The 11,500-nt window shown below is 35.6% G+C and overlaps 1 pseudogene; it reads right to left on the reverse strand.

The window, feature by feature from the left end:
- Positions 1-10,102: 10,102 nt before the first annotated feature.
- On the reverse strand, positions 10,103-11,131 carry LOC100684630 (annotated as a pseudogene).
- Positions 11,132-11,500: the final 369 nt, after the last annotated feature.

Below are 11,500 nucleotides of genomic sequence, written 5' to 3' on the forward strand. Positions count from 1 at the left end.
TCATTTATGGAAAAGCAGGCATATATTTTAGCACATTTACTAGGACCATCATGTATGCTCTTGGCTTTGTGTAAATTGTGGATCTCCTCTTTCTGTTCCTTGCAAAGCTGACCTCTTCAAATTTTAGGCCCCAGAATAGAAACTACCTCCCTTGATGCACTTTTGCACATTACTTTGTACACATTTCACTACCACTCCATTAATTTCTTTCAGACAATTTATCTAAAATAAATATTTAGATAAATGTTTGTATATGTGCATATTGTTTCTTTCCCAGATTAGAGGATAAGCTTCAGGAATGTAGAAATCATATGCACTACAGTCACTGATGCATATAATATCATAGTGACTGGCATGAAGAAATGTGTTGCATAAAAGATTTTCAATGAGCTGTAATTAGTTTTACACTAAAATATAGAGGGTTGGCAGTTGACAATTCGTAAGAACCCAGTAGGAAATGAATTGCAGAGAAAGCTAAAATGTATTCCAGTCTTTCATATTATAAGTAGTTTCAGCAATACTTTTTAGTGTTTCCAAACCATTTTCTTATACATTTCAATCAATAAAACGTTTAAGCATATCTTTCAAACATAAAAATATTCATTTACTCAAAGTATAATTTCACCTCCTTTGCTACAACCTTGGTCCTAGGCACCGTTATCTCACACTTAGACTCCAGCAATAATGTCCTAATTGGTCTTCCTACTTCTACCCTTACTTGCATACACTCTCATCTCAGCACTAAAGCCAGAGTGAATCAGATTGTTTGACTCTCTAATCAAATCCTGCCATCGTTCCTCAACTCACTCAGTAGAAGCCAAAGATTGCATGACAACCTATATAATCCTGAAAGATCTGGCTTCCAGTTAGGTCTCTAATCCCTATTCTACTTTATTCTACCTCTGCACCCCCCCTTTTTTTACTACAACCATGCTGTGTACTTTTTGTTCCTTAAAATAGTAGATAAATGCACAATTTAGGACTATGCATAGGGTGTTCCCTCTATCTAGATACTATTCTTTCCGGTATCCACATAGAGAACTCCCTCAGATCTATGCTTAAATGCCATCTTGGTGAGGACTATTCAGACCACACTATTTAAATTACAACTCAATTCTTCAAAACCCTCAATACCGTTTCCCCTGCTCTATTGTTTTGTTTTAATCATAGAATTTATCATCTTCTAATATATTTCAATGGATTATATTCTTGTCAAGCACTCTCAGGCAAAATATCCCTCCCTGACCATGTGACCTAATTTGGCCAAGGGAATGTGAATAGATGTGATATAAACAGAGGCTTTGTACAAGTCCTTAGAGTTTGGTTTGTCCCTAGGACTCTCAGATTCTACTGTGGGAAAAAAAAAAGATTCTACTGGGAGAAGGACATGTCTGAGTAGTTGCTGTTCAAAATACAAAACCTATGGGACAGAATCCAACCTGGAACCTCAAGCCAACACCAAGCTACCTATACCCTGAAACAAAGTCATCCAAATACATTCCCTGAGCAAAGATCAAGAAAAGCAAGTGTTTATTCTTATAAGCCACCACATCTTACGGCAACTTATTTTAAATCATTATTGTGGCAATAGCTGACAAATATATATAGAATAAAATATATTTTATTTTCTATCTCTCTTCCTCTCTTACAATATAGTTTCCATGAAAACAAGTCACATTATTATTATTTTTTTGGTCACATTATTTTGTATGTCCAATGCAAAGCACAGTAAATGGTATGTAGTAGGCACTTAACAATAATTGAGTGAATAAAGGAATGTATAATAGCTAATTCTAAAGTTGCAGTATACAGTTAGGATGAATCCCCATTCATATACATAAGATGCATATTTGTATTTTGAAACACACCAGAATCTTTAGGGAATGACATCAAAATCTTTAGAGGAATTTGTTACTTTAAGATGTCAAAATTATTCTAAAATGCATTTTGTAAACTAACACGTAAGAGTAGCTAGACATCAGGGAAAAAAATGAAAAAAATAACCCCACAAACATTCAGAGGCTAAACATCACGCAACTAAATACTAACGACTCAAGGAAGAAATCAAAAAAGAAATATAAAGTTACATGAAGACAAAGGAAATGAAAACACACTGGTCTAAAATCTTTGGGAAACAGTAAAAGCAATTCTAAGAGGGAAGTTTATAGTAATACAGGCCAACATAAAAAAATAAGAAAGTTCTACAAATAAACAACCTAACCTTACACCTAAAGGAGCTCAAAAGTGAACAAAGCCCAAAGTTAATGAAAGGAAGGAAATTAAAAATACTAGAGCATAAATAAATGAAATAGAGACTAAAAAAGACAACAAAAATATCAATGACACCAAGAGCTGGTTTTTTGAAAAGATAAAATTGGTTAACCTTACCCAGACTTGTCAAGAAGAGAGGACCCAAATAAATAAAATTGGAAATTAAGCAGAGATAATGATATCACAGAAATACAAAAAACTATAAGAGATTATCATGAATTATATGCTAACAAATTGGAAAACGTAAGATAAATGGATACATACCTAGAAAAAATGCAATCTTCTGAAACTAAATCATGAAAAGAAAATTTGAACAGACCAATTACAAGTAATGAAATTAAATTGGTAATCAAAAAACACCCAACAAGTAAAAGTTCAGAAATAAACAGCTTCAAAGTTGAAAAATATATCAATACTTGAAGAGATAATAAGTATTTTTCTCAAACTAGTTCAAAAAAAAAAAAGAAGGAAAGCTTTCAAATTCAAAAGACAATACAAAAAAGAAAAAAAAAGGAAGGAAAAAAGAGAAAACTACAGGCCAATATCTCTGATGAACATATAGATGCAAAAATCATCAACAAAATATTAGTATATTCAATAGTACATCAAAAAAATATTCACCATGATCTAATTGCATTCATTCTAAGGAGCAAGGGTGGTTCAATATTTGCAAATCAATATGATGCATCATGTTAAAAAAGAGAAAGGGTAAAAAATATACATAGGTTCATCTCACAGGTACAGAAAAAGCTTTGACAAAATAAAACATCCTTTTATGATAAAAACTTTCAACAAAATGGGGTTAGGGGGAACATATCTCAACATAATAAAGGTCATATATGAAAACCTAGAGCCAGCATCATACTCAATGGTGAAATACTGAAAATTTTTCCTCTAAGATCAGGAACCAGACAAAGCTGTCTGTTCTTGGCATTTTTATTCCAATAGTACTGCATGCTCTAGCCACAGTAATCAAACAAGGAAAAGATATAAAAGGAATCCAAATTGGTAAGGGAGAAATAAAACTGTCACTATTTGCAGATGACCTATTATACATAGAAAATACTAAGGACTCTACCAAAAATCTATTAGAAGTAAAAAATGAATAAAGTTTCAGCATACAATATTACTATATGGAAATTGGTTGTGTTTCTATACCCTAATAATAATTAACAGAAGAGAAATTAAGAAAACAATCTATTTACAATTGTACCAAAAATAATAAAATATCTAGGAAATAAACTTAAAGGGGTAAAAGAACTAAATGAAAACTATAAAATACTGATGAAAGAAATTGAAGACAACACAAACAAGTGGAAAGATATTCCATGGTCATGAATCGGAATAAATAATACTGTTAAAAAGTCTATACTACCCAAATCAATCTACAGATTCAATGCAATCCCTATCAAAATACTACATTTGTCATAGTGCTAGGACAAATACTACTAAAAATTGTGTGGAACTACAAAAGATTCCAAATAGCCACAAAAATGGCATGGTATTGCCATAAAAATAGACGCACAGATCAAAGAAATGGGATAAATAACCCAGAAATAAACCCATACTTCTATGATCAACAAAGGAGGCAAAAACAAACAACAGGGAAAAATAGTCTTTTCAATAAGTGGTGTTAGGAAAACTGTACGTCTACATGTAAAAGAATGAAAATGGACCAATTTCTTATACCATACTCAAAAATAAACTCAAAAGATTAAAGACCTAAATGTGAGACATAAAACCATAAACCTCTTAAAAGAAAAAACAAGCATTAATTTTTGGGGACATTGGCCTTATCAACATTTTTCTAGATATGTCTCCTCAGACAAGGGAAACAAAAGCAAAAATGAAAATGCAACCTACTGAGAGAAAGAAGATATCTGTAAATGATATATCTGGTAAGGATTTAATATCTAAAATATACAAAGAACTTACACAATTCAACACCAAAACAACAAATAATCTGATTAAAAATGAGGAAACTTCAACATTTTTTAAGGATGACATAAAGATACCCAACAGATACACAAAAAGATGCTCAACATTGCTAATCATCAAGGAAATGCAAATGAAAACCACAAGGAGATATTATCACAGACCTGTCAGAATGGCTAAAATCAAAAACACAGGAATAACAATGTTGGTGAGGATGTGGATAGCAAAAGGAACCCTCCTGTGCTGTTGATAGGAATGTAAATTGTCATGGCCACTGGGGAAAACAGTATGGCAATTCCTCAAAAAAAATTTAAAATAGAAATACCATAAGATTCAGTAATTCCACTACTGGATATGAACCCATAGAAAATGAAAATACTAATTCAAAAAGATATATGCACTACATTAATTGCAGCAGTATTTACTATAGCCAAGATATGGAAGCAACCTAAATGTCCATCAATAAGATGTGATACTTACACACACAGACACACACACTGGAATATTACTCAGCAACCAAAAAAAAAAAAAAAAATAGATGAGATCTTGCCATTTGTGACAACATGGATAGACCTGGAGGATATTATGCTAAGTGAAATAGGTAAAACTGAGAAAGACAAACATCACATGATTTCACATATTTATATGTGGAATCTTTAAACAAACAAGAACAAAAACAAAACATAAAATCAAACAGACATCTAAACACAGGGAACAAAGTGGTGGTTGCCAGAGAGGAAGTGGGTGGGGAGGGGTGAAATAGATAAAGGGGATTGAAAGGTGCAAACTTTCATTTATAAAATATTTAAGTCGTAGAGATGGGGCACCTGAGTGGCTCAGTTAATTAAGGGCCCAACTCTTGGTTTCAGCTTAGGTCATGATCTCAGGGTTGTGAGACTGAGCCCCAGTTTGGGCTTTTGTGCTCAATGTGGAGTCTGCCTGAGAATCTTCCCTCTCCCTCTCCCTCTGCTTCTCCCCCCATTCGTGCTCTCTCTCTAAAATATAAATCTCAAAATACATAAGTCATGGAGATGAAAAGGACAGCATAGAGAATATAGCCAATGGATATTATAACAATGTTGTATGGTGACTGAGGAATGTATAGAATTCTTAAATCAATATGTTGTACACCTAAAACTAATATAACTTTGTATGTCACTTATGCTTCAATTAAAAAAAAAAGAATAACTAGAACATCCAAAAGAGCTGAATAATGATCAGGATCACTTATTTTGCTAAATATTAAACTACATGGTAAAGCTACTACTGTATTAGAAACACTTGCACTGGCATATGGATGGGGAAATATTGCATGAAAGAAAAAAAATGTAAGAAGTGTGACATCACCAAGATGGCAAATTAGGAGACCCCAGCTTCTATTACCTCTCAAAGATCAACAATTAAGAGAGCTTTCTATAAATCAAAACAGTTCTGGGAGAGCAAAGTGTCCACTTAAGAAACTTCACCAATGAAACTTCACCAATGATAGAAAAAAAGACCTGATAATAATTACACGAAAAATGAAGAACAGCTTCATTTTGTCTGTATCACTGACCACCTCCCTACCTTCCCACCTGGAGTCTCACACTACTTAGCATCAAGAAGGAACTAACCAACTAGAAAGATCACCCCACCCTTCCCCGGGAAAAGTGAATGCAGGGTGAATGACCAGCTTCCCTAACCCTTGAGGGCACTATATATAAAGAACCCACTTCGCTTTTACTCCACCCAGAAAACAGCAGTTCTGAGATATAGAGAAAGCTGGAAACACAGAAGAAGAATAAGGGGTACCAGTATCAACTATGCAGTGGGAGTGATCACAATTTCCAGTGACCCATTCCACAGAGGACCCTAGCATCTTTTGCCACTGAAGAAACCAACAGCCAGCACAGCCTCTACAGAGCCCCCACAGATTTCATCAGCTTTACTTTCACAGATATACACATTTGCAGACGCTACCATTGAAATCTTTCCTGGTCCCTGCCCCTGCAAAAATCAAAATCAAAATCGATCAATCAAGAATCAATCCTTCTTGGTCTTTCCCCCAACCCCTATCAAAACCTGGGATTCAAGCAGGCAGCCAGGCCAGGCCTCTGCCACTACACAACTGCCCAATGCCACTCTAAATTCCAAGAGTCCACCCCTATCACCATGTATACAATTGGCACTAGGCCTCCAGTCATGTACCTGTTTACCAATTGCCTGAATTCTGTCATTGGCCTCCTCCACTGCTATATGCATATCCATTGTGACACCCTGCAGCCATAGAAGTGCACATAGACATCTAAAGCCCCTACAACTTCCTGTGAGCCTGAATTTGGCCCTATCACCAATCATTGGTCTTCACCCCTGGATTCATATATGCTAGCCACTCCAGCTTCACACTAGCATGAACTCCTAAAAGCTATCAGATTTCTCAGCAAAGACTTTGCAAGCCAGGTGACTGCAATGATATATCCAAAATGCTAAAAGACAAAATAATGCCAAGAATACTTTACTCAACAAAGTTGTCCTTCAGAAACAAAGGTGATATGAAGAGTTTCCCAAACACACAAAAATTAAGGGATTTCATACCATTAGACCTGCCTTACAAGAAATCCTAGGGGTGTACTTCAAGCTGAAATGAAAGGACAGTAATTAGTACCATAAAGACATGTAAAAAATACAACACGCTGAGTATATAGTCAGATTCAGAACACTTCAATAGTGAAATACGGTGGCATGTTAACCACATAACTCTAGTATAAAGATTAAAGGACATAGGCATTTAAAAGAGCAGCAACTATAAAAAATTGTTAATAAATACACAGTATAAAAAGATGTCATTTTTGACATCAAAGACAAAATGTAGGGGAGAGTAAAAGGGTAGTGTTTTGTGTGATCAAAGTTAAGATGTTATCAGATAAAAGTAAACTTTTATATCTCTAAGAGGTTTCAAGTAAGCCTTGGGATTACCAAAAAATGAGATAAAGAGAAGGGAATCAAAGTATACCACTTAAAGAAAATCATCAATTCACAAAGGAAGACAGCAGGAGGGGAAGAAACAAAGGAACCACAGATCAACTAGAAAACAATGAATAAAATGGGACGAGAAAAATAAGTCCTTACAAAAGGCACAGCATGTTGAATGGATTAAAAAACTAAAACAAACAACAAAAACCAAGACCCAACTATAAAAGACTCTCTTTAGCTTCAACGACACACACATACACACATACACTCTGTATGCTCCACAACTGCTCCACAACTGTGGAGCACATAAATATATTAAGCAAATACTAACAGATGTGAAGAGAGTAATAGATAGTAATACAATAATAGTAAGACACTCCAGTTCCCCACTTTCAATAATGGGTAGATCATCCAGACAGCAAATCAACAAAGAAAATGTTGACTTGAACCGTATTTTAGACCAAATAGACAACAGATATACATAGAAATCTCCATCCAACAGAAGCAGAAAATATATTCTTCTCAAGTGCACATGGAATATTTTCAAGGAGAGATTATATGTTAGGTAACAAAACAAGTCTTAACAAATTTAAGAATGAAATCATACCAAGTTTCCCTTTCTGACCACAATGATATAAAACTGGAAATAACAAAAAGAGCTCTGGAAAATTCACGATACATGAAAATCAAACACACTCCTGAATAACCAATGGGTCAAAGAAGAAATCAAAAGGAAACTTTATCTTACAAAATATCTTACAATAAACAAAAGATAAGAAAAATATAACAAACAAAAAAGAAACACAGTATAACAAAACTTATGAGATGTACCAGAAGCAGTGTTAACATGGACTTTCATAGTAATTAATGCCTACATTTAAAAAAAGATCTCAAAATAAACAACATAATTCTAAACCTCAAAGACCTAAAAAAATAAGTTATTTTGCAGAGAGTTTGCAGAAAGAACTAGATCCGAGAAGAAATAAATCAAATAAAAAATAAAAACGATGATAATAAGAGGTGTGTTTTGAAAAGATAAATAAAAATTGACAAACCTTCAGCTGAAATTATCAAGAAAAAAATAAGAAAAGTACTCCCATGCATAAAATCAGAAATGAGAAAGGTTACAACTGATACCAGAGAAATGCAAAACATCATAGCAGACTACTATGAATAATTATGTCAACAAATGGGATTACCTAGAAGAAATGCATAAACTTCTAGAACCATGCAACTTACCACTTTTGATTCATGAAAAAATCAAAATTTGAATAAACCAATAAACAAGTAAAGGAATTGAATCAGCAATCAAAAATTGGTCAACAAAGGAAAGCTCAGGACCAGATGGCTGCACTGTGAATTCTAAATACTTAAAGTAGAATTGATGCCAGTCCTTCTCAGGATGGGACACTTTCAAAATAATTTATGAGGCTAATACTACCCTAATACCAAAGTCAGATAAAGGTACTACAAGAGAATATCCCTATTATAGAAGCAAAAATTCTCAACAAAATAGTGGCAAAACAAATTCAACAGCACATTAAAAAGGTCATATGTCATGACCTAACAGGATATACCCCTGAGATGCAAGAATAGTTACATATGCACAAATCAATAAATGTGATATACCACATTAATAGAATGAAAGACAAAAATCATAAGATCATTTCATTAGATGCAGAAAAAGAAGTTGACAACATTCAACCTCCTGTCTTGATAAAAACTCTCAACAAATTAGGTATAAACATGCCTCAACATAATAAAAACCGTATCTGACAAGCCAACAACTAACATCATACTTAGTAATAATAAGTTGAAGATTTTCCCTCTGAGATTAGGAAAGAGATAAGGGTACTCACTTTTGCCACTTTTATTCAACATAGTACTGTTAGTACTAGCCATAGTAATTAGGCAAGAAAAAGAAATAAAAGGCTTTCAAATCAGAAATGAAATAGTTAAATTGTAAGTTTGCTGATGACATAATCTTTTACATAGATAATACTAAAGATTCTACAAGAAAATTTGATAGAATAATAAACTCAGTATAGTTTTAGGTACAAAATCAGCATACAAAAACCATTTGTGTACCTATATACCAACAATGAACTATCTGAAAAATATATTTATCTTAGTTACTTACATAGTAAGTACAGTTACTTAGTAACTGTTTATCTATAAAACCACATTTACCAAAGCATCAAAAACAGAAAACCAAAATTTATTGTCATCTTTTAAAAAATTAAGAATTGTATACAAAAGTGTTACATAAATTAAAAGGATGAATACATTTACAGTTGTAAATGCAAAGTGTTTTCCAACTCAAAGCAATTAACAATCCATGGTATTCTGGCAGGAAAACATAGGGTAAGAAAGAAAAGTGAGTCCTAAGGCTCAGACCTTCTCAACCCTCTCCGACTGGCAAGACAGAAATGACAACTGGTCCAGGACCCTTGCCAGCCTCTAGAGAAGTCCTGGAATAGGTAACTCTTACACATTAATACGCTACACAATCAAGACCCTTGTGGTCTCTCAGATTCTCAAACCAAAGGATTTCTCTTCCATAAACATGTTCTCAACCTCATCCATGATTGACTTAGCAGCATATACTAAGGGTTTAAATCAAAGATATGTACAGGGTATTAAACATTTACCAATGGAATAGTTAACTTGGACACAAGGTCAAGATGAGCAACAAGTTCTGCAATTCAGTACTGATATCAGATCTAAGTTTCAAAGACAAATTTCTCTTCAAAGGCTTATTCCAGTTTCATGAGGCTAGCATGAGGTGTGTATATTTGCCAGGACAAATTTATACTTTGGAATTTGCTCACAGTCCATTTAGAAGCGTTTGAGGTGGACCACGGGGGCCCAACTCATCATACTCCTGCTTACTGATCTACATCTGCTAGAAGGTGTACAGTGAGGCCAGGATGGAGCCTCCAATTCACACAGAGGACTTTCACTCAGGAGGAGCAATGATCTTGACCTTCATTGTGCTGGGTGCCAGAACTGTGATCTTCCACATCCTATCGGCACTGCTGGGTTACATGGTGATCCCAGCAAACAGCACTATGTTAGCATAGAAGTCCTTTCAGATATCAACTTCATACTTCATGATAGAGTTGAAACTGGTCTCATGATTATCACAGGATTCCAGACCCAGGAAGGAAAGCTGAAAGAGCACCTCAGGACAGTGGAATTGCTCATTGCCAATGGTGATCACCTGCCCATCAGGCATCTCACAGCTCTTCTCTCGGGAGAATGAAGATGCTGGGTGGCCATCCCCTGCTTGAAATCCAGGATGACATAGAAAAACTTCTGGTTGTTATTCATGATTTCCTGTTCAGGGTTTGTGTGTGTGTGTAGGAGGGTGGTCTTGAAGCTGTAGCCACACTCCACGGGGATCTTCAATGAGCTGGTCTATCAGGTCTAGGCCATCCGTCCATAAGCAGGATGGTATAGGGTAGGGCATGTCTCTCATATATGTGCACAGTGTGGGTGAGCCCATCCCCAATGTCCAGGACAATACCAGTGGTGTGACGACAGCATACAGGAACAGCACAGTCTGGATAGCCAAGTACATGGCAGGGGTGTTGAAGGTCTCGAACATGATCTGAGTCATCTCACCTTTGGCCTTAAGGTTCAGGGGGATCTCGGTCAGCAGGATATAGAGCTCCTCAGGGGCCATGCACAGCTTGTTGTAGAAGTTGTGATGCTGGATCTCCTTCATGTCATCCCAGTTGATGACAATGCCATGTTCAATGCAGTACTTGAAGGTCAGGATGCCCCATTTGCGTTGGGCCTCATTCCTGATGTAAGAGTCCTTCTGGCCCATACCCACCATAATGCTCTGGTGTCAGGATTGCCTGACAATGAACAGAAACATGGCTTGGGGGGCATCACCTCTGCCAAAGCCTGCCTTCTACATGCCAGAGCCGTTGTCAACGACAAGTGCAGCTAATTCCTCTTCCATTGTGGCCAGTGGAGGTCTTGGCAGTAGATCAGAGAACAAGTGGTGGTACAACGTGGAGTACAGGCCAGCTGCAGCTAGAGAACTTCCATGTTTTTTTAATTGGTATCATGGACACTTAGCCTACTGTCATGGTTGGTAATACCATGGAGAAAAAAAAACAAAAACAAACAAACAAACAAAAAAACAAAAAAACAGCCTGGCACTCTACTTTAAAAATTTTCATGTTTGATGCATCTTCTTTCATCACACAAGATCCTTCGCCTTCTTTGCCCAGAGTTGAGATGATAACATCTTTGTGTAGAAGTGATCCTGCTCCTCTAAAGGTCGCCAATAAGCAGTAGAATCTGCATAGTGAACTCCACAGTTCTC

This window comes from Canis lupus, chromosome 13, assembly GCF_011100685.1.
Source record: "Canis lupus familiaris isolate Mischka breed German Shepherd chromosome 13, alternate assembly UU_Cfam_GSD_1.0, whole genome shotgun sequence".
Lineage (NCBI taxonomy): Eukaryota > Metazoa > Chordata > Mammalia > Carnivora > Canidae > Canis > Canis lupus.